At 29.7% G+C, this 25,919-nt stretch overlaps 1 long non-coding RNA gene across 2 annotated transcripts; it reads right to left on the bottom strand.

Moving 5' to 3' along the window:
- Positions 1–1,134: 1,134 nt before the first annotated feature.
- LOC146993019 (uncharacterized) lies at positions 1,135–17,973 on the bottom strand. 2 transcript variants are annotated; one of them, XR_015038884.1, is made up of 5 exons: positions 17,851–17,973; positions 15,463–15,580; positions 13,076–13,193; positions 10,690–10,807; positions 1,135–1,246 (listed from the first exon to the last, which is right to left on the bottom strand). It is a non-coding gene; the product is annotated as an uncharacterized LOC146993019 (long non-coding RNA). The 2 variants fall into 2 exon arrangements; XR_015038885.1 differs by lacking the exon at positions 1,135–1,246 and adding an exon at positions 8,303–8,416.
- Positions 17,974–25,919: the final 7,946 nt, after the last annotated feature.

The following is a 25,919-nucleotide window of genomic DNA, read 5'->3' as shown; positions in this document are numbered from 1 at the left end:
ATACAACCTACGTCTGAAAACATATGAACGGTAAAACATAATTCAAATACTTTACTTTTAGCACTGAAGCAGGTATTCTACATTAAACTGTCTTAATTCATATACAGGATTAGTAATATAATAGCTCAAAATATTGTAAGAACAAAACACGCATTACATAAACATTAAAAAAAAAGTCTATATACATTTATTAGTGTTAAGAGGGTTTATTCTGAAATATTGTAAAGTCACTTTCAATCAAATGATAGAAATTTTCACTCAGGGAAGGGACATTCTGTCTGGCTGCCTAGGTTCCATCCCAACTTTTGTTACAAAAGTTTCATAGAAGAAATTTAAAAATCCAGAAACGAAACTTATGAAGAAATTATTGAACATACCTTGTTCTATGATTTAGCCATTCTTACAGACATAATAACTAAATCTTAAACTTGAGGGGGTGGAGAGAACTAAAGTCTTTGAATTAAAGGTATTATAAATTCATTTTAAATCAAATTAATTTTGTGAAAATAATACACAAATATAAGGAATATACATTTTTACCATAATGTAATGTACGTTTTGCCACTTTGAAAATCTCGAGAACTAAAGCGTGAAATATAAGAAAACTGAAACAAACATTTCGAAAATCTCATCGAGCTTAAGTTAGTTTCTAAATTAGATGTTTTGAGTGTATTTAAAATTAGGCCAACTACTTCATTCACTTCAAACCCATTACATAATACTAGTATTTAAGAAAAATGGTAAAAGATTGCAAATATGTTAAATAACAATGCTACTGATCTAGAAATGGAAGTAACTGATTTTCATCCTAATTAAGATCAAGAATATCACAAAATGCCATTTGAATAGTCCTAGATCAGAAAAATCATGACCTGTTAAACTTTTAGAATGATAAATTTCTGCTTTCGATTTACTAAAAAATGTGAAAGAGGATTTTCAACAACGAACTTGTTAAAAATCAATGTTCAGATACAGGATAACAAGCAAACATCCAAAGGACTGCATGGATTTAGCCATAACATCGCATGTATCAGAGGGAAAGAAAAACTCGCAGAAGAAATGCAGTGTACAAATTATAACATTCAAGCATTTCTGGTGGAAATAAAGTTAATATAAAACAAGAATTACCAGCCACAGATGTCTATTTGCTCTGCACTATTTCTCCATTCTTTTCATCTTCGTTCTTTTTCTTTCATGATATCATGTTCTGCAATCCAAGAGTGCACAAAAATGATGACAAATTACACTAGAAGAGGCCAAGGGGGGGGAAGGAATCATTAGATTTTAACTACTTTAAAATTAAAGAATAATTATACACACACAGAAATATCTAATATTCTTTCTTAATATATATAACTTCAAAAGTAGCCTTCTTTGTTTTAAATTCCAGCAATGTGTTACATTGTTACTAAAATCACGACTAAAGTCGATATAAAAGCAAATTATTTTCCTAATACGACAGAAGCACAGTAAGCGAAGGGGGATTTTAATGTATGGGTACAGCATGAACAATGAAAGAAAAAAAATTAGACAGTTATTACAGATACACAGAATAAAAGGGATAATGATCTTCGAGAAGAGTAAATAATTCCAGCGCTGGTAAAAAGATGGCACCAAAAGACAATAAGCAGATAATTTTAAATGACAAATAAACAAAATAAACTTTACTGTTAGCTTTGAAGCAGGTGTTATATATTAAACAGTCTTAATTCACACACAGAATTAGTGACATAACAGATCAAAAAAGAGTAATAATCAAACTCGCAATATATTAACATTAAAATAGCTATACATATATATATTTTTATAGATTTTTTTTTTAGAAAGGGCTCAAAAACACCATTCTAAAAACAGATTTCGAAGAACATCTTGGAAGCAAAAGTCATAAACCATAAAAGAAATATTTCATTCAGAATTTTAACGTAAGAACCGTTTCTATTTTTAAGTTCTTTACTTAGGTAAACTTATCCATGAGAGAGGAACGCTTAGTCCAATGTACAAGAAATTATCCTGAAATATTACGTCACTTTAATGAAATTATAGCAATATTTCACTCAGGGAAAGAACATATTGACTGGCTGCCCGGGTTCGCGCCCAGCTTTAATACAGCAAGCCAAAACACATCAAATGCCATTGAATGATACAGCATTTTGAAATGATGCAAAAAATTTAAATGCAATTTCCTGGAAGCACTATTGTAATTACCTACATACTAAAATTTTGAGCAAAAATTAAAGAAAACTAAGATACACTTTTTCTTTAGAAGGAATCAAAGTCATATACTAATGTACGGATGCTCAACGTATTGTACTATAAAACCTAAACATAGGAATGAAATTTTGTCAGCTATGTGAGATGTCCAATAAAGAGAAATTCCGTAAATTGTAGAATACAACCTACGTCTGAAAACATATGAACGGTAAAACATAATTCAAATACTTTACTTTTAGCACTGAAGCAGGTATTCTACATTAAACTGTCTTAATTCATATACAGGATTAGTAATATAATAGCTCAAAGTATTGTAAGAACAAAACACGCATTACATAAACATTAAAAAAAAAGTCTATATACATTTATTAGTGTTAAGAGGGTTTATTCTGAAATATTGTAAAGTCACTTTCAATCAAATGATAGAAATTTTCACTCAGGGAAGGGACATTCTGTCTGGCTGCCTAGGTTCCATCCCAACTTTTGTTACAAAAGTTTCATAGAAGAAATTTAAAAATCCAGAAACGAAACTTATGAAGAAATTATTGAACATACCTTGTTCTATGATTTAGCCATTCTTACAGACATAATAACTAAATCTTAAACTTGAGGGGGTGGAGAGAACTAAAGTCTTTGAATTAAAGGTATTATAAATTCAGTTTAAATCAAATTAATTTTGTGAAAATAATACACAAATATAAGGAATATACATTTTTACCATAATGTAATGTACGTTTTGCCACTTTGAAAATCTCGAGAACTAAAGCGTGAAATATAAGAAAACTGAAACAAACATTTCGAAAATCTCATCGAGCTTAAGTTAGTTTCTAAATTAGATGTTTTGAGTGTATTTAAAATTAGGCCAACTACTTCATTCACTTCAAACCCATTACATAATACTAGTATTTAAGAAAAATGGTAAAAGATTGCAAATATGTTAAATAACAATGCTACTGATCTAGAAATGGAAGTAACTGATTTTCATCCTAATTAAGATCAAGAATATCACAAAATGCCATTTGAATAGTCCTAGATCAGAAAAATCATGACCTGTTAAACTTTTAGAATGATAAATTTCTGCTTTCGATTTACTAAAAAATGTGAAAGAGGATTTTCAACAACGAACTTGTTAAAAATCAATGTTCAGATACAGGATAACAAGCAAACATCCAAACGACTGCATGGATTTAGCCATAACATCGCATGTATCAGAGGGAAAGAAAAACTCGCAGAAGAAATGCAGTGTACAAATTATAACATTCAAGCATTTCTAGTGGAAATAAAGTTAATATAAAACAAGAATTACCAGCCACAGATGTCTCTTTGCTCTGCACTATTTCTCCATTCTTTTCATCTTCGTTCTTTTTCTTTCATGATATCATGTTCTGCAATCCAAGAGTGCACAAAATTGATGACAAATTACACTAGAAGAGGCCAAGGGGGGGGGAAGGAATCATTAGATTTTAACTACTTTAAAATTAAAGAATAATTATACACACACAGAAATATCTAATATTCTTTCTTAATATATATAACTTCAAAAGTAGCCTTCTTTGTTTTAAATTCCAGCAATGTGCTACATTGTTACTAAAATCACGACTAAAGTCGATAGAAAAGCAAATTATTTTCCTAATACGACAGAAGCACAGTAAGCGAAGGGGGATTTTAATGTATGGGTACAGCATGAACAATGAAAGAAAAAAAATTAGACAGTTATTAAGATACACAGAATAAAAGGGATAATGATCTTCGAGAAGAGTAAATAATTTCAGCGCTGGTAAAAAGATGGCACCAAAAGACAATAAGCAGGTAATTTTAAATGACAAATAAACAAAATAAACTTTACTGTTAGCTTTGAAGCAGGTGTTATATATTAAACAGTCTTAATTCACACACAGAATTAGTGACATAACAGATCAAAAAAGAGTAATAATCAAACTCGCAATATATTAACATTAAAATAGCTATACATATATATATTTTTATAGATTTTTTTTTTAGAAAGGGCTCAAAAACACCATTCTAAAAACAGATTTCGAAGAACATCTTGGAAGCAAAATTCATAAACCATAAAAGAAATATTTCATTCAGAATTTTAACGTAAGAACCGTTTCTATTTTTAAGTTCTTTACTTAGGTAAACTTATCCATGAGAGAGGAACGCTTAGTCCAATGTACAAGAAATTATCCTGAAATATTACATCACTTTAATGAAATTATAGCAATATTTCACTCAGGGAAAGGACATATTGACTGGCTGCCCGGGTTCGAGCCCAGCTTTAATACAGCAAGCCAAAACACATCAAATGCTATTGAATGATACAGCATTTTGAAATGATGCAAAAAATTTAAATGCAATTTCCTGGAAGCACTATTGTAATTACCTACATACTAAAATTTTGAGCAAAAATTAAAGAAAACTAAGATACACTTTTTCTTTAGAAGGAATCAAAGTCATATACTAATGTACGGATGCTCAACGTATTGTACTATAAAACCTAAACATAGGAATGAAATTTTGTCAGCTATGTGAGATGTCCAATAAAGAGAAATTCCGTAAATTGTAGAATACAACCTACGTCTGAAAACATATGAACGGTAAAACATAATTCAAATACTTTACTTTTAGCACTGAAGCAGGTATTCTACATTAAACTGTCTTAATTCATATACAGGATTAGTAATATAATAGCTCAAAATATTGTAAGAACAAAACACGCATTACATAAACATTAAAAAAAAAAGTCTATATACATTTATTAGTGTTAAGAGGGTTTATTCTGAAATATTGTAAAGTCACTTTCAATCAAATGATAGAAATTTTCACTCAGGGAAGGGACATTCTGTCTGGCTGCCTAGGTTCCATCCCAACTTTTGTTACAAAAGTTTCATAGAAGAAATTTAAAAATCCAGAAACGAAACTTGTGAAGAAATTATTGAACATACCTTGTTCTATGATTTAGCCATTCTTACAGACATAATAACTAAATCTTAAACTTGAGGGGGTGGAGAGAACTAAAGTCTTTGAATTAAAGGTATTATAAATTCATTTTAAATCAAATTAATTTTGTGAAAATAATACACAAATATAAGGAATATACATTTTTACCATAATGTAATGTACGTTTTGCCACTTTGAAAATCTCGAGAACTAAAGCGTGAAATATAAGAAAACTGAAACAAACATTTCGAAAATCTCATCGAGCTTAAGTTAGTTTCTAAATTAGATGTTTTGAGTGTATTTAAAATTAGGCCAACTACTTCATTCACTTCAAACCCATTACATAATACTAGTATTTAAGAAAAATGGTAAAAGATTGCAAATATGTTAAATAACAATGCTACTGATCTAGAAATGGAAGTAACTGATTTTCATCCTAATTAAGATCAAGAATATCACAAAATGCCATTTGAATAGTCCTAGATCAGAAAAATCATGACCTGTTAAACTTTTAGAATGATAAATTTCTGCTTTCGATTTACTAAAAAATGTGAAAGAGGATTTTCAACAACGAACTTGTTAAAAATCAATGTTCAGATACAGGATAACAAGCAAACATCCAAACGACTGCATGGATTTAGCCATAACATCGCATGTATCAGAGGGAAAGAAAAACTCGCAGAAGAAATGCAGTGTACAAATTATAACATTCAAGCATTTCTAGTGGAAATAAAGTTAATATAAAACAAGAATTACCAGCCACAGATGTCTCTTTGCTCTGCACTATTTCTCCATTCTTTTCATCTTCGTTCTTTTTATTTCATGATATCATGTTCTGCAATCCAAGAGTGCACAAAATTGATGACAAATTACACTAGAAGAGGCCAAGGGGGGGGGGAAGGAATCATTAGATTTTAACTACTTTAAAATTAAAGAATAATTATACACACACAGAAATATCTAATATTCTTTCTTAATATATATAACTTCAAAAGTAGCCTTCTTTGTTTTAAATTCCAGCAATGTGCTACATTGTTACTAAAATCACGACTAAAGTCGATAGAAAAGCAAATTATTTTCCTAATACGACAGAAGCACAGTAAGCGAAGGGGGATTTTAATGTATGGGTACAGCATGAACAATGAAAGAAAAAAAATTAGACAGTTATTAAGATACACAGAATAAAAGGGATAATGATCTTCGAGAAGAGTAAATAATTTCAGCGCTGGTAAAAAGATGGCACCAAAAGACAATAAGCAGGTAATTTTAAATGACAAATAAACAAAATAAACTTTACTGTTAGCTTTGAAGCAGGTGTTATATATTAAACAGTCTTAATTCACACACAGAATTAGTGACATAACAGATCAAAGAAGAGTAATAATCAAACTCGCAATATATTAACATTAAAATAGCTATACATATATATATTTTTATAGATTTTTTTTTTAGAAAGGGCTCAAAAACACCATTCTAAAAACAGATTTCGAAGAACATCTTGGAAGCAAAATTCATAAACCATAAAAGAAATATTTCATTCAGAATTTTAACGTAAGAACCGTTTCTATTTTTAAGTTCTTTACTTAGGTAAACTTATCCATGAGAGAGGAACGCTTAGTCCAATGTACAAGAAATTATCCTGAAATATTACATCACTTTAATGAAATTATAGCAATATTTCACTCAGGGAAAGGACATATTGACTGGCTGCCCGGGTTCGAGCCCAGCTTTAATACAGCAAGCCAAAACACATCAAATGCTATTGAATGATACAGCATTTTGAAATGATGCAAAAAATTTAAATGCAATTTCCTGGAAGCACTATTGTAATTACCTACATACTAAAATTTTGAGCAAAAATTAAAGAAAACTAAGATACACTTTTTCTTTAGAAGGAATCAAAGTCATATACTAATGTACGGATGCTCAACGTATTGTACTATAAAACCTAAACATAGGAATGAAATTTTGTCAGCTATGTGAGATGTCCAATAAAGAGAAATTCCGTAAATTGTAGAATACAACCTACGTCTGAAAACATATGAACGGTTAAACATAATTCAAATACTTTACTTTTAGCACTGAAGCAGGTATTCTACATTAAACTGTCTTAATTCATATACAGGATTAGTAATATAATAGCTCAAAATATTGTAAGAACAAAACACGCATTACATAAACATTAAAAAAAAAAGTCTATATACATTTATTAGTGTTAAGAGGGTTTATTCTGAAATATTGTAAAGTCACTTTCAATCAAATGATAGAAATTTTCACTCAGGGAAGGGACATTCTGTCTGGCTGCCTAGGTTCCATCCCAACTTTTGTTACAAAAGTTTCATAGAAGAAATTTAAAAATCCAGAAACGAAACTTGTGAAGAAATTATTGAACATACCTTGTTCTATGATTTAGCCATTCTTACAGACATAATAACTAAATCTTAAACTTGAGGGGGTGGAGAGAACTAAAGTCTTTGAATTAAAGGTATTATAAATTCATTTTAAATCAAATTAATTTTGTGAAAATAATACACAAATATAAGGAATATACATTTTTACCATAATGTAATGTACGTTTTGCCACTTTGAAAATCTCGAGAACTAAAGCGTGAAATATAAGAAAACTGAAACAAACATTTCGAAAATCTCATCGAGCTTAAGTTAGTTTCTAAATTAGATGTTTTGAGTGTATTTAAAATTAGGCCAACTACTTCATTCACTTCAAACCCATTACATAATACTAGTATTTAAGAAAAATGGTAAAAGATTGCAAATATGTTAAATAACAATGCTACTGATCTAGAAATGGAAGTAACTGATTTTCATCCTAATTAAGATCAAGAATATCACAAAATGCCATTTGAATAGTCCTAGATCAGAAAAATCATGACCTGTTAAACTTTTAGAATGATAAATTTCTGCTTTCGATTTACTAAAAAATGTGAAAGAGGATTTTCAACAACGAACTTGTTAAAAATCAATGTTCAGATACAGGATAACAAGCAAACATCCAAACGACTGCATGGATTTAGCCATAACATCGCATGTATCAGAGGGAAAGAAAAACTCGCAGAAGAAATGCAGTGTACAAATTATAACATTCAAGCATTTCTAGTGGAAATAAAGTTAATATAAAACAAGAATTACCAGCCACAGATGTCTCTTCGCTCTGCACTATTTCTCCATTCTTTTCATCTTCGTTCTTTTTATTTCATGATATCATGTTCTGCAATCCAAGAGTGCACAAAATTGATGACAAATTACACTAGAAGAGGCCAAGGGGGGGGGGAAGGAATCATTAGATTTTAACTACTTTAAAATTAAAGAATAATTATACACACACAGAAATATCTAATATTCTTTCTTAATATATATAACTTCAAAAGTAGCCTTCTTTGTTTTAAATTCCAGCAATGTGCTACATTGTTACTAAAATCACGACTAAAGTCGATAGAAAAGCAAATTATTTTCCTAATACGACAGAAGCACAGTAAGCGAAGGGGGATTTTAATGTATGGGTACAGCATGAACAATGAAAGAAAAAAAATTAGACAGTTATTAAGATACACAGAATAAAAGGGATAATGATCTTCGAGAAGAGTAAATAATTTCAGCGCTGGTAAAAAGATGGCACCAAAAGACAATAAGCAGGTAATTTTAAATGACAAATAAACAAAATAAACTTTACTGTTAGCTTTGAAGCAGGTGTTATATATTAAACAGTCTTAATTCACACACAGAATTAGTGACATAACAGATCAAAGAAGAGTAATAATCAAACTCGCAATATATTAACATTAAAATAGCTATACATATATATATTTTTATAGATTTTTTTTTTAGAAAGGGCTCAAAAACACCATTCTAAAAACAGATTTCGAAGAACATCTTGGAAGCAAAATTCATAAACCATAAAAGAAATATTTCATTCAGAATTTTAACGTAAGAACCGTTTCTATTTTTAAGTTCTTTACTTAGGTAAACTTATCCATGAGAGAGGAACGCTTAGTCCAATGTACAAGAAATTATCCTGAAATATTACATCACTTTAATGAAATTATAGCAATATTTCACTCAGGGAAAGGACATATTGACTGGCTGCCCGGGTTCGAGCCCAGCTTTAATACAGCAAGCCAAAACACATCAAATGCTATTGAATGATACAGCATTTTGAAATGATGCAAAAAATTTAAATGCAATTTCCTGGAAGCACTATTGTAATTACCTACATACTAAAATTTTGAGCAAAAATTAAAGAAAACTAAGATACACTTTTTCTTTAGAAGGAATCAAAGTCATATACTAATGTACGGATGCTCAACGTATTGTACTATAAAACCTAAACATAGGAATGAAATTTTGTCAGCTATGTGAGATGTCCAATAAAGAGAAATTCCGTAAATTGTAGAATACAACCTACGTCTGAAAACATATGAACGGTAAAACATAATTCAAATACTTTACTTTTAGCACTGAAGCAGGTATTCTACATTAAACTGTCTTAATTCATATACAGGATTAGTAATATAATAGCTCAAAATATTGTAAGAACAAAACACGCATTACATAAACATTAAAAAAAAAAGTCTATATACATTTATTAGTGTTAAGAGGGTTTATTCTGAAATATTGTAAAGTCACTTTCAATCAAATGATAGAAATTTTCACTCAGGGAAGGGACATTCTGTCTGGCTGCCTAGGTTCCATCCCAACTTTTGTTACAAAAGTTTCATAGAAGAAATTTAAAAATCCAGAAACGAAACTTGTGAAGAAATTATTGAACATACCTTGTTCTATGATTTAGCCATTCTTACAGACATAATAACTAAATCTTAAACTTGAGGGGGTGGAGAGAACTAAAGTCTTTGAATTAAAGGTATTATAAATTCATTTTAAATCAAATTAATTTTGTGAAAATAATACACAAATATAAGGAATATACATTTTTACCATAATGTAATGTACGTTTTGCCACTTTGAAAATCTCGAGAACTAAAGCGTGAAATATAAGAAAACTGAAACAAACATTTCGAAAATCTCATCGAGCTTAAGTTAGTTTCTAAATTAGATGTTTTGAGTGTATTTAAAATTAGGCCAACTACTTCATTCACTTCAAACCCATTACATAATACTAGTATTTAAGAAAAATGGTAAAAGATTGCAAATATGTTAAATAACAATGCTACTGATCTAGAAATGGAAGTAACTGATTTTCATCCTAATTAAGATCAAGAATATCACAAAATGCCATTTGAATAGTCCTAGATCAGAAAAATCATGACCTGTTAAACTTTTAGAATGATAAATTTCTGCTTTCGATTTACTAAAAAATGTGAAAGAGGATTTTCAACAACGAACTTGTTAAAAATCAATGTTCAGATACAGGATAACAAGCAAACATCCAAAGGACTGCATGGATTTAGCCATAACATCGCATGTATCAGAGGGAAAGAAAAACTCGCAGAAGAAATGCAGTGTACAAATTATAACATTCAAGCATTTCTAGTGGAAATAAAGTTAATATAAAACAAGAATTACCAGCCACAGATGTCTTTTTGCTCTGCACTATTTCTCCATTCTTTTCATCTTCGTTCTTTTTCTTTCATGATATCATGTTCTGCAATCCAAGAGTGCACAAAAATGATGACAAATTACACTAGAAGAGGCCAAGGGGGGGAAGGAATCATTAGATTTTAACTACTTTAAAATTAAAGAATAATTATACACACACAGAAATATCTAATATTCTTTCTTAATATATATAACTTCAAAAGTAGCCTTCTTTGTTTTAAATTCCAGCAATGTGCTACATTGTTACTAAAATCACGACTAAAGTCGATAGAAAAGCAAATTATTTTCCTAACACGACAGAAGCACAGTAAGCGAAGGGGGATTTTAATGTATGGGTACAGCATGAACAATGAAAGAAAAAAAATTAGACAGTTATTACAGATACACAGAATAAAAGGGATAATGATCTTCGAGAAGAGTAAATAATTCCAGCGCTGGTAAAAAGATGGCACCAAAAGACAATAAGCAGATAATTTTAAATGACAAATAAACAAAATAAACTTTACTGTTAGCTTTGAAGCAGGTGTTATATATTAAACAGTCTTAATTCACACACAGAATTAGTGACATAACAGATCAAAAAAGAGTAATAATCAAACTCGCAATATATTAACATTAAAATAGCTATACATATATATATTTTTATAGATTTTTTTTTTAGAAAGGGCTCAAAAACACCATTCTAAAAACAGATTTCGAAGAACATCTTGGAAGCAAAAGTCATAAACCATAAAAGAAATATTTCATTCAGAATTTTAACGTAAGAACCGTTTCTATTTTTAAGTTCTTTACTTAGGTAAACTTATCCATGAGAGAGGAACGCTTAGTCCAATGTACAAGAAATTATCCTGAAATATTACGTCACTTTAATGAAATTATAGCAATATTTCACTCAGGGAAAGAACATATTTACTGGCTGCCCGGGTTCGCGCCCAGCTTTAATACAGCAAGCCAAAACACATCAAATGCCATTGAATGATACAGCATTTTGAAATGATGCAAAAAATTTAAATGCAATTTCCTGGAAGCACTATTGTAATTACCTACATACTAAAATTTTGAGCAAAAATTAAAGAAAACTAAGATACACTTTTTCTTTAGAAGGAATCAAAGTCATATACTAATGTACGGATGCTCAACGTATTGTACTATAAAACCTAAACATAGGAATGAAATTTTGTCAGCTATGTGAGATGTCCAATAAAGAGAAATTCCGTAAATTGTAGAATACAACCTACGTCTGAAAACATATGAACAGTAAAACATAATTCAAATACTTTACTTTTAGCACTGAAGCAGGTATTCTACATTAAACTGTCTTAATTCATATACAGGATTAGTAATATAATAGCTCAAAATATTTAAGAACAAAACACGCATTACATAAACATTAAAAAAAAGTCTATATACATTTATTAGTGTTAAGAGGGTTTATTCTGAAATATTGTAAAGTCACTTTCAATCAAATGATAGAAATTTTCACTCAGGGAAGGGACATTCTGTCTGGCTGCCTAGGTTCCATCCCAACTTTTGTTACAAAAGTTTCATAGAAGAAATTTAAAAATCCAGAAACGAAACTTATGAAGAAATTATTGAACATACCTTGTTCTATGATTTAGCCATTCTTACAGACATAATAACTAAATCTTAAACTTGAGGGGGTGGAGAGAACTAAAGTCTTTGAATTAAAGGTATTATAAATTCATTTTAAATCAAATTAATTTTGTGAAAATAATACACAAATATAAGGAATATACATTTTTACCATAATGTAATGTACGTTTTGCCACTTTGAAAATCTCGAGAACTAAAGCGTGAAATATAAGAAAACTGAAACAAACATTTCGAAAATCTCATCGAGCTTAAGTTAGTTTCTAAATTAGATGTTTTGAGTGTATTTAAAATTAGGCCAACTACTTCATTCACTTCAAACCCATTACATAATACTAGTATTTAAGAAAAATTGTAAAAGATTGCAAATATGTTAAATAACAATGCTACTGATCTAGAAATGGAAGTAACTGATTTTCATCCTAATTAAGATCAAGAATATCACAAAATGCCATTTGAATAGTCCTAGATCAGAAAAATCATGACCTGTTAAACTTTTAGAATGATAAATTTCTGCTTTCGATTTACTAAAAAATGTGAAAGAGGATTTTCAACAACGAACTTGTTAAAAATCAATGTTCAGATACAGGATAACAAGCAAACATCCAAAGGACTGCATGGATTTAGCCATAACATCGCATGTATCAGAGGGAAAGAAAAACTCGCAGAAGAAATGCAGTGTACAAATTATAACATTCAAGCATTTCTAGTGGAAATAAAGTTAATATAAAACAAGAATTACCAGCCACAGATGTCTTTTTGCTCTGCACTATTTCTCCATTCTTTTCATCTTCGTTCTTTTTCTTTCATGATATCATGTTCTGCAATCCAAGAGTGCACAAAAATGATGACAAATTACACTAGAAGAGGCCAAGGGGGGGAAGGAATCATTAGATTTTAACTACTTTAAAATTAAAGAATAATTATACACACACAGAAATGTCTAATATTCTTTCTTAATATATATAACTTCAAAAGTAGCCTTCTTTGTTTTAAATTCCAGCAATGTGCTACATTGTTACTAAAATCACGACTAAAGTCGATAGAAAAGCAAATTATTTTCCTAATACGACAGAAGCACAGTAAGCGAAGGGGGATTTTAATGTATGGGTACAGCATGAACAATGAAAGAAAATAAATTAGACAGTTATTACAGATACACAGAATAAAAGGGATAATGATCTTCGAGAAGACTAAATAATTTCAGCGCTGGTAAAAAGATGGCACCAAAAGACAATAAGCAGATAATTTTAAATGACAAATAAACAAAATAAACTTTACTGTTAGCTTTGAAGCAGGTGTTATATATTAAACAGTCTTAATTCACACACAGAATTAGTGACATAACAGATCAAAAAAGAGTAATAATAAAACTCGCAATATATTAACATTAAAATAGCTATACATATATATATTTTTATAGATTTTTTTTTAGAAAGGGCTCAAAAACACCATTCTAAAAACAGATTTCGAAGAACATCTTGGAAGCAAAAGTCATAAACCATAAAAGAAATATTTCATTCAGAATTTTAACGTAAGAACCGTTTCTATTTTTAAGTTCTTTACTTAGGTAAACTTATCCATGAGAGAGGAACGCTTAGTCTAATGTACAAGAAATTATCCTGAAATATTACGTCACTTTAATGAAATTATAGCAATATTTCACTCAGGGAAAGAACATATTGACTGGCTGCCCGGGTTCGCGCCCAGCTTTAATACAGCAAGCCAAAACACATCAAATGCCATTGAATGATACAGCATTTTGAAATGATGCAAAAAATTTAAATGCAATTTCCTGGAAGCACTATTGTAATTACCTACATACTAAAATTTTGAGCAAAAATTAAAGAAAACTAAGATACACTTTTTCTTTAGAAGGAATCAAAGTCATATACTAATGTACGGATGCTCAACGTATTGTACTATAAAACCTAAACATAGGAATGAAATTTTGTCAGCTATGTGAGATGTCCAATAAAGAGAAATTCCGTAAATTGTAGAATACGACCTACGTCTGAAAACATATGAACGGTAAAACATAATTCAAATACTTTACTTTCAGCACTGAAGCAGGTATTCTACATTAAACTGTCTTAATTCATATACAGGATTAGTAATATAATAGCTCAAAATATTGTAAGAACAAAACACGCATTACATAAACATTAAAAAAAAAGTCTATATACATTTATTAGTGTTAAGAGGGTTTATTCTGAAATATTGTAAAGTCACTTTCAATCAAATGATAGAAATTTTCACTCAGGGAAGGGACATTCTGTCTGGCTGCCTAGGTTCCATCCCAACTTTTGTTACAAAAGTTTCATAGAAGAAATTTAAAAATCCAGAAACGAAACTTATGAAGAAATTATTGAACATACCTTGTTCTATGATTTAGCCATTCTTACAGACATAATAACTAAATCTTAAACTTGAGGGGGTGGAGAGAACTAAAGTCTTTGAATTAAAGGTATTATAAATTCATTTTAAATCAAATTAATTTTGTGAAAATAATACACAAATATAAGGAATATACATTTTTACCATAATGTAATGTACGTTTTGCCACTTTGAAAATCTCGAGAACTAAAGCGTGAAATATAAGAAAACTGAAACAAACATTTCGAAAATCTCATCGAGCTTAAGTTAGTTTCTAAATTAGATGTTTTGAGTGTATTTAAAATTAGGCCAACTACTTCATTCACTTCAAACCCATTACATAATACTAGTATTTAAGAAAAATTGTAAAAGATTGCAAATATGTTAAATAACAATGCTACTGATCTAGAAATGGAAGTAACTGATTTTCATCCTAATTAAGATCAAGAATATCACAAAATGCCATTTGAATAGTCCTAGATCAGAAAAATCATGACCTGTTAAACTTTTAGAATGATAAATTTCTGCTTTCGATTTACTAAAAAATGTGAAAGAGGATTTTCAACAACGAACTTGTTAAAAATCAATGTTCAGATACAGGATAACAAGCAAACATCCAAAGGACTGCATGGATTTAGCCATAACATCGCATGTATCAGAGGGAAAGAAAAACTCGCAGAAGAAATGCAGTGTACAAATTATAACATTCAAGCATTTCTAGTGGAAATAAAGTTAATATAAAACAAGAATTACCAGCCACAGATGTCTTTTTGCTCTGCACTATTTCTCCATTCTTTTCATCTTCGTTCTTTTTCTTTCATGATATCATGTTCTGCAATCCAAGAGTGCACAAAAATGATGACAAATTACACTAGAAGAGGCCAAGGGGGGGGAAGGAATCATTAGATTTTAACTACTTTAAAATTAAAGAATAATTATACACACACAGAAATATCTAATATTCTTTCTTAATATATATAACTTCAAAAGTAGCCTTCTTTGTTTTAAATTCCAGCAATGTGCTACATTGTTACTAAAATCACGACTAAAGTCGATAGAAAAGCAAATTATTTTCCTAATACGACAGAAGCACAGTAAGCGAAGGGGGATTTTAATGTATGGGTACAGCATGAACAATGAAAGAAAAAAAATTAGACAGTTATTACAGATACACAGAATAAAAGGGATAATGATCTTCGAGAAGAGTAAATAATTCCAGCGCTGGTAAAAAGATGGCACCAAAAGACAATAAGCAGATAATTTTAAATGACAAATAAACAAAATAAACTTTACTGTTAGCTTTGAAGCAGGTGTTATATATTAAACAGTCTTAATTCACACACAGAATTAGTGACATAACAGATCAAAAAAGAGTAATAATCAAACTCGCAATATATTAACATTAAAATAGCTATACATATATATATTTTTATAGATTTTTTTTTTAGAAAGGTCTCAAAAACACCATTCTAAAAACAGATTTCGAAGAACATCTTGGAAGCAAAAGTCATAAACCATAAAAGAAATATTTCATTCAGAATTTTAACGTAAGAACCGTTTCTATTTTTAAGTTCTTTACTTAGGTAAACTTATCCATGAGAGAGGAAAGCTTAGTCTAATGTACAAGAAATTATCCTGAAATATTACGTCACTTTAATGAAATTATAGCAATATTTCACTCAGGGAAAGAACATATTGACTGGCTGCCCGGGTTCGCGCCCAGCTTTAATACAGCAAGCCAAAACACATCAAATGCCATTGAATGATACAGCATTTTGAAATGATGCAAAAAATTTAAATGCAATTTCCTGGAAGCACTATTGTAATTACCTACATACTAAAATTTTGAGCAAAAATTAAAGAAAACTAAGATACACTTTTTCTTTAGAAGGAATCAAAGTCATATACTAATGTACGGATGCTCAACGTATTGTACTATAAAACCTAAACATAGGAATGAAATTTTGTCAGCTATGTGAGATGTCCAATAAAGAGAAATTCCGTAAATTGTAGAATACAACCTACGTCTGAAAACATATGAACGGTAAAACATAATTCAAATACTTTACTTTTAGCACTGAAGCAGGTATTCTACATTAAACTGTCTTAATTCATATACAGGATTAGTAATATAATAGCTCAAAATATTGTAAGAACAAAACACGCATTACATAAACATTAAAAAAAAGTCTATATACATTTATTAGTGTTAAGAGGGTTTATTCTGAAATATTGTAAAGTCACTTTCAATCAAATGATAGAAATTTTCACTCAGGGAAGGGACATTCTGTCTGGCTGCCTAGGTTCCATCCCAACTTTTGTTACAAAAGTTTCATAGAAGAAATTTAAAAATCCAGAAACGAAACTTATGAAGAAATTATTGAACATACCTTGTTCTATGATTTAGCCATTCTTACAGACATAATAACTAAATCTTAAACTTGAGGGGGTGGAGAGAACTAAAGTCTTTGAATTAAAGGTATTATAAATTCATTTTAAATCAAATTAATTTTTTGAAAATAATACACAAATATAAGGAATATACATTTTTACCATAATGTAATGTACGTTTTGCCACTTTGAAAATCTCGAGAACTAAAGCGTGAAATATAAGAAAACTGAAACAAACATTTCGAAAATCTCATCGAGCTTAAGTTAGTTTCTAAATTAGATGTTTTGAGTGTATTTAAAATTAGGCCAACTACTTCATTCACTTCAAACCCATTACATAATACTAGTATTTAAGAAAAATGGTAAAAGATTGCAAATATGTTAAATAACAATGCTACTGATCTAGAAATGGAAGTAACTGATTTTCATCCTAATTAAGATCAAGAATATCACAAAATGCCATTTGAATAGTCCTAGATCAGAAAAATCATGACCTGTTAAACTTTTAGAATGATAAATTTCTGCTTTCGATTTACTAAAAAATGTGAAAGAGGATTTTCAACAATGAACTTGTTAAAAATCAATGTTCAGATACAGGATAACAAGCAAACATCCAAAGGACTGCATGGATTTAGCCATAACATCGCATGTATCAGAGGGAAAGAAAAAATCGCAGAAGAAATGCAGTGTACAAATTATAACATTCAAGCATTTCTAGTGGAAATAAAGTTAATATAAAACAAGAATTACCAGCCACAGATGTCTTTTTGCTCTGCACTATTTCTCCATTCTTTTCATCTTCGTTCTTTTTCTTTCATGATATCATGTTCTGCAATCCAAGAGTGCACAAAAATGATGACAAATTACACTAGAAGAGGCCGGGGGGGAAGGAATCATTAGATTTTAACTACTTTAAAATTAAAGAATAATTATACACACACAGAAATGTCTAATATTCTTTCTTAATATATATAACTTCAAAAGTAGCCTTCTTTGTTTTAAATTCCAGCAATGTGCTACATTGTTACTAAAATCACGACTAAAGTCGATATAAAAGCAAATTATTTTCCTAATACGACAGAAGCACAGTAAGCGAAGGGGGATTTTAATGTATGGGTACAACATGAACAATGAAAGAAAAAAAAATTAGACAGTTATTACAGATACACAGAATAAAATGGATAATGATCTTCGAGAAGAGTAAATAATTTCAGCGCTGGTAAAAAGATGGCACCAAAAGACAATAAGCAGGTAATTTTAAATGACAAATAAACAAAATAAACTTTACTGTTAGCTTTGAAGCAGGTGTTATATATTAAACAGTCTTAATTCACACACAGAATTAGTGACATAACAGATCAAAAAAGAGTAATAATCAAACTCGCAATATATTAACATTAAAATAGCTATACATATATATATTTTTATAGATTTTTTTTTAGAAAGGGCTCAAAAACACCATTCTAAAAACAGATTTCGAAGAACATCTTGGAAGCAAAAGTCATAAACCATAAAAGAAATATTTCATTCAGAATTTTAACGTAAGAACCGTTTCTATTTTTAAGTTCTTTACTTAGGTAAACTTATCCATGAGAGAGGAACGCTTAGTCCAATGTACAAGAAATTATCCTGAAATATTACGTCACTTTAATGAAATTATAGCAATATTTCACTCAGGGAAAGAACATATTGACTGGCTGCCCGGGTTCGCGCCCAGCTTTAATACAGCAAGCCAAAACACATCAAATGCCATTGAATGATACAGCATTTTGAAATGATGCAAAAAATTTAAATGCAATTTCCTGGAAGCACTATTGTAATTACCTACATACTAAAATTTTGAGCAAAAATTAAAGAAAACTAAGATACACTTTTTCTTTAGAAGGAATCAAAGTCATATACTAATGTACGGATGCTCAACGTATTGTACTATAAAACCTAAACATAGGAATGAAATTTTGTCAGCTATGTGAGATGTCCAATAAAGAGAAATTCCGTAAATTGTAGAATACAACCTACGTCTGAAAACATATGAACGGTAAAACATAATTCAAATACTTTACTTTTAGCACTGAAGCAGGTATTCTACATTAAACTGTCTTAATTCATATACAGGATTAGTAATATAATAGCTCAAAATATTGTAAGAACAAAACACGCATTACATAAACATTAAAAAAAAGTCTATATACATTTATTAGTGTTAAGAGGGTTTATTCTGAAATATTGTAAAGTCACTTTCAATCAAATGATAGAAATTTTCACTCAGGGAAGGGACATTCTGTCTGGCTGCCTAGGTTCCATCCCAATTTTTGTTACAAAAGTTTCATAGAAGAAATTTAAAAATCCAGAAACGAAACTTATGAAGAAATTATTGAACATACCTTGTTCTATGATTTAGCCATTCTTACAGACATAATAACTAAATCTTAAACTTGAGGGGGTGGAGAGAACTAAAGTCTTTGAATTAAAGGTATTATAAATTCAGTTTAAATCAAATTAATTTTGTGAAAATAATACACAAATATAAGGAATATACATTTTTACCATAATGTAATGTACGTTTTGCCACTTTGAAAATCTCGAGAACTAAAGCGTGAAATATAAGAAAACTGAAACAAACATTTCGAAAATCTCATCGAGCTTAAGTTAGTTTCTAAATTAGATGTTTTGAGTGTATTTAAAATTAGGCCAACTACTTCATTCACTTCAAACCCATTACATAATACTAGTATTTAAGAAAAATGGTAAAAGATTGCAAATATGTTAAATAACAATGCTACTGATCTAGAAATGGAAGTAACTGATTTTCATCCTAATTAAGATCAAGAATATCACAAAATGCCATTTGAATAGTCCTAGATCAGAAAAATCATGACCTGTTAAACTTTTAGAATGATAAATTTCTGCTTTCGATTTACTAAAAAATGTGAAAGAGGATTTTCAACAACGAACTTGTTAAAAATCAATGTTCAGATACAGGATAACAAGCAAATATCCAAACGACTGCATGGATTTAGCCATAACATCGCATGTATCAGAGGGAAAGAAAAACTCGCAGAAGAAATGCAGTGTACAAATTATAACATTCAAGCATTTCTAGTGGAAATAAAGTTAATATAAAACAAGAATTACCAGCCACAGATGTCTCTTTGCTCTGCACTATTTCTCCATTCTTTTCATCTTCGTTCTTTTTCTTTCATGATATCATGTTCTGCAATCCAAGAGTGCACAAAAATGATGACAAATTACACTAGAAGAGGCAAAGGGGGGGGAAGGAATCATTAGATTTTAACTACTTTAAAATTAAAGAATAATTATACACACACAGAAATATCTAATATTCTTTCTTAATATATATAACTTCAAAAGTAGCCTTCTTTGTTTTAAATTCCAGCAATGTGCTACATTGTTACTAAAATCACGACTAAAGTCGATAGAAAAGCAAATTATTTTCCTAATACGACAGAAGCACAGTAAGCGAAGGGGGATTTTAATGTATGGGTACAGCATGAACAATGAAAGAAAAAAAATTAGACAGTTATTACAGATACACAGAATAAAAGGGATAATGATCTTCGAGAAGAGTAAATAATTCCAGCGCTGGTAAAAAGATCGCACCAAAAGACAATAAGCAGGTAATTTTAAATGACAAATAAACAAAATAAACTTTACTGTTAGCTTTGAAGCAGGTGTTATATATTAAACAGTCTTAATTCACACACAGAATTAGTGACATAACAGATCAAAAAAGAGTAATAATCAAACTTGCAATATATTAACATTAAAATAGCTATACATATATATATTTTTATAGATTTTTTTTTTTAGAAAGGGCTCAAAAACACCATTCTAAAAACAGATTTCGAAGAACATCTTGGAAGCAAAAGTCATAAACCATAAAAGAAATATTTCATTCAGAATTTTAACGTAAGAACCGTTTCTATTTTTAAGTTCTTTACTTAGGTAAACTTATCCATGAGAGAGGAACGCTTAGTCCAATGTACAAGAAATTATCCTGAAATATTACGTCACTTTAATGAAATTATAGCAATATTTCACTCAGGGAAAGAACATATTGACTGGCTGCCCGGGTTCGAGCCCAGCTTTAATACAGCAAGCCAAAACACATCAAATGCCATTGAATGATACAGCATTTTGAAATGATGCAAAAAATTTAAATGCAATTTCCTGGAAGCACTATTGTAATTACCTACATACTAAAATTTTGAGCAAAAATTAAAGAAAACTAAGATACACTTTTTCTTTAGAAGGAATCAAAGTCATATACTAATGTACGGATGCTCAACGTATTGTACTATAAAACCTAAACATAGGAATGGAATTTTGTCAGCTATGTGAGATGTCCAATAAAGAGAAATTCCGTAAATTGTAGAATACAACCTACGTCTGAAAACATATGAACGGTAAAACATAATTCAAATACTTTACTTTTAGCACTGAAGCAGGTATTCTACATTAAACTGTCTTTATTCATATACAGGATTAGTAATATAATAGCTCAAAGTATTGTAAGAACAAAACACGCATTACATAAACATTAAAAAAAAAGTCTATATACATTTATTAGTGTTAAGAGGGTTTATTCTGAAATATTGTAAAGTCACTTTCAATCAAATGATAGAAATTTTCACTCAGGGAAGGGACATTCTGTCTGGCTGCCTAGGTTCCATCCCAACTTTTGTTACAAAAGTTTCATAGAAGAAATTTAAAAATCCAGAAACGAAACTTATGAAGAAATTATTGAACATACCTTGTTCTATGATTTAGCCATTCTTACAGACATAATAACTAAATCTTAAACTTGAGGGGGTGGAGAGAACTAAAGTCTTTGAATTAAAGGTATTATAAATTCAGTTTAAATCAAATTAATTTTGTGAAAATAATACACAAATATAAGGAATATACATTTTTACCATAATGTAATGTACGTTTTGCCACTTTGAAAATCTCGAGAACTAAAGCGTGAAATATAAGAAAACTGAAACAAACATTTCGAAAATCTCATCGAGCTTAAGTTAGTTTCTAAATTAGATGTTTTGAGTGTATTTAAAATTAGGCCAACTACTTCACTCACTTCAAACCCATTACATAATACTAGTATTTAAGAAAAATGGTAAAAGATTGCAAATATGTTAAATAACAATGCTACTGATCTAGAAATGGAAGTAACTGATTTTCATCCTAATTAAGATCAAGAATATCACAAAATGCCATTTGAATAGTCCTAGATCAGAAAAATCATGACCTGTTAAACTTTTAGAATGATAAATTTCTGCTTTCGATTTACTAAAAAATGTGAAAGAGGATTTTCAACAACGAACTTGTTAAAAATCAATGTTCAGATACAGGATAACAAGCAAATATCCAAACGACTGCATGGATTTAGCCATAACATCGCATGTATCAGAGGGAAAGAAAAACTCGCAGAAGAAATGCAGTGTACAAATTATAACATTCAAGCATTTCTAGTGGAAATAAAGTTAATATAAAACAAGAATTACCAGCCACAGATGTCTCTTTGCTCTGCACTATTTCTCCATTCTTTTCATCTTCGTTCTTTTTCTTTCATGATATCATGTTCTGCAATCCAAGAGTGCACAAAAATGATGACAAATTACACTAGAAGAGGCCAAGGGGGGGGAAGGAATCATTAGATTTTAACTACTTTAAAATTAAAGAATAATTATACACACACAGAAATGTCTAATATTCTTTCTTAATATATAAAACTTCAAAAGTAGCCTTCTTTGTTTTAAATTCCAGCAATGTGCTACATTGTTACTAAAATCACGACTAAAGTCGATAGAAAAGCAAATTATTTTCCTAATATGACAGAAGCACAGTAAGCGAAGGGGGATTTTAATGTATGGGTACAGCATGAACAATGAAAGAAAAAAAATTAGACAGTTATTACAGATACACAGAATAAAAGGGATAATGATCTTCGAGAAGAGTAAATAATTTCAGCGCTGGTAAAAAGATGGCACCAAAAGACAATAAGCAGATAATTTTAAATGACAAATAAACAAAATAAACTTTACTGTTAGCTTTGAAGCAGGTGTTATATATTAAACAGTCTTAATTCACACACAGAATTAGTGACATAACAGATCAAAAAAGAGTAATAATCAAACTCGCAATTTATTAATATTAAAATAGCTATACATATATATATTTTTATAGATTTTTTTTTTTAGAAAGGGCTCAAAAACATCATTCTAAAAACAGATTTCGAAGAACATCTTGGAAGCAAAAGTCATAAACCATAAAAGAAATATTTCATTCAGAATTTTAACGTAAGAACCGTTTCTATTTTTAAGTTCTTTACTTAGGTAAACTTATCCATGAGAGAGGAACGCTTAGTCCAATGTACAAGAAATTATCCTGAAATATTACGTCACTTTAATGAAATTATAGCAATATTTCACTCAGGGAAAGAACATATTGACTGGCTGCCCGGGTTCGAGCCCAGCTTTAATACAGCAAGCCAAAACACATCAAATGCCATTGAATGATACAGCATTTTGAAATGATGCAAAAAATTTAAATGCAATTTCCTGGAAGCACTATTGTAATTACCTACATACTAAAATTTTGAGCAAAAATTAAAGAAAACTAAGATACACTTTTTCTTTAGAAGGAATCAAAGTCATATACTAATGTACGGATGCTCAACGTATTGTACTATAAAACCTAAACATAGGAATGAAATTTTGTCAGCTATGTGAGATGTCCAATAAAGAGAAATTCCGTAAATTGTAGAATACAACCTACGTCTGAAAACAGATGAACGGTAAAACATAATTCAAATACTTTACTTTTAGCACTGAAGCAGGTATTCTACATTAAACTGTCTTAATTCATATACAGGATTAGTAATATAATAGCTCAAAATATTGTAAGAACAAAACACGCATTACATAAACATTAAAAAAAAAGTCTATATACATTTATTAGTGTTAAGAGGGTTTATTCTGAAATATTGTAAAGTCACTTTCAATCAAATGATAGAAATTTTCACTCAGGGAAGGGACATTCTGTCTGGCTGCCTAGGTTCCATCCCAACTTTTGTTACAAAAGTTTCATAGAAGAAATTTAAAAATCCAGAAACGAAACTTATGAAGAAATTATTGAACATACCTTGTTCTATGATTTAGCCATTCTTACAGACATAATAACTAAATCCTAAACTTGAGGGGGTGGAGAGAACTAAAGTCTTTGAATTAAAGGTATTATAAATTCATTTTAAATCAAATTAATTTTGTGAAAATAATACACAAATATAAGGAATATACATTTTTACCATAATGTAATGTACGTTTTGCCACTTTGAAAATCTCGAGAACTAAAGCGTGAAATATTAGAAAACTGAAACAAACATTTCGAAAATCTCATCGAGCTTAAGTTAGTTTCTAAATTAGATGTTTTGAGTGTATTTAAAATTAGGCCAACTACTTCATTCACTTCAAACCCATTACATAATACTAGTATTTAAGAAAAATTGTAAAAGATTGCAAATATGTTAAATAACAATGCTACTGATCTAGAAATGGAAGTAACTGATTTTCATCCTAATTAAGATCAAGACTATCACAAAATGCCATTTGAATAGTCCTAGATCAGAAAAATCATGACCTGTTAAACTTTTAGAATGATAAATTTCTGCTTTCGATTTACTAAAAAATGTGAAAGAGGATTTTCAACAACGAACTTGTTAAAAATCAATGTTCAGATACAGGATAACAAGCAAATATCCAAACGACTGCATGGATTTAGCCATAACATCGCATGTATCAGAGGGAAAGAAAAACTCGCAGAAGAAATGCAGTGTACAAATTATAACATTCAAGCATTTCTAGTGGAAATAAAGTTAATATAAAACAAGAATTACCAGCCACAGATGTCTCTTTGCTCTGCACTATTTCTCCATTCTTTTCATCTTCGTTCTTTTTCTTTCATGATATCATGTTCTGCAATCCAAGAGTGCACAAAAATGATGACAAATTACACTAGAAGAGGCCAAGGGGGGGGAAGGAATCATTAGATTTTAACTACTTTAAAATTAAAGAATAATTATACACACACAGAAATATCTAATATTCTTTCTTAATATATATAACTTCAAAAGTAGCCTTCTTTGTTTTAAATTCCAGCAATGTGCTACATTGTTACTAAAATCACGACTAAAGTCGATAGAAAAGCAAATTATTTTCCTAATACGACAGAAGCACAGTAAGCGAAGGGGGATTTTAATGTATGGGTACAGCATGAACAATGAAAGAAAAAAAATTAGACAGTTATTACAGATACACAGAATAAAAGGGATAATGATCTTCGAGAAGAGTAAATAATTTCAGCGCTGGTAAAAAGATGGCACCAAAAGACAATAAGCAGATAATTTTAAATGACAAATAAACAAAATAAACTTTACTGTTAGCTTTGAAGCAGGTGTTATATATTAAACAGTCTTAATTCACACACAGAATTAGTGACATAACAGATCAAAAAAGAGTAATAATCAAACTCGCAATATATTAACATTAAAATAGCTATACATATATATATTTTTATAGATTTTTTTTTTAGAAAGGGCTCAAAAACACCATTCTAAAAACAGATTTCGAAGAACATCTTGGAAGCAAAAGTCATAAACCATAAAAGAAATATTTCATTCAGAATTTTAACGTAAGAACCGTTTCTATTTTTAAGTTCTTTACTTAGGTAAACTTATCCATGAGAGAGAAACGCTTAGTCCAATGTACAAGAAATTATCCTGAAATATTACGTCACTTTAA

The sequence above is a fragment of the Stegodyphus dumicola genome, chromosome X2 (assembly GCF_044657685.1).
Source record: "Stegodyphus dumicola isolate Sdum_Otavi_A_Nest chromosome X2, ASM4465768v1".
In the NCBI taxonomy this organism is placed as follows: Eukaryota; Metazoa; Arthropoda; class Arachnida; order Araneae; family Eresidae; genus Stegodyphus; species Stegodyphus dumicola.
This window is presented reverse-complemented; position numbering and strand designations above follow the sequence as displayed.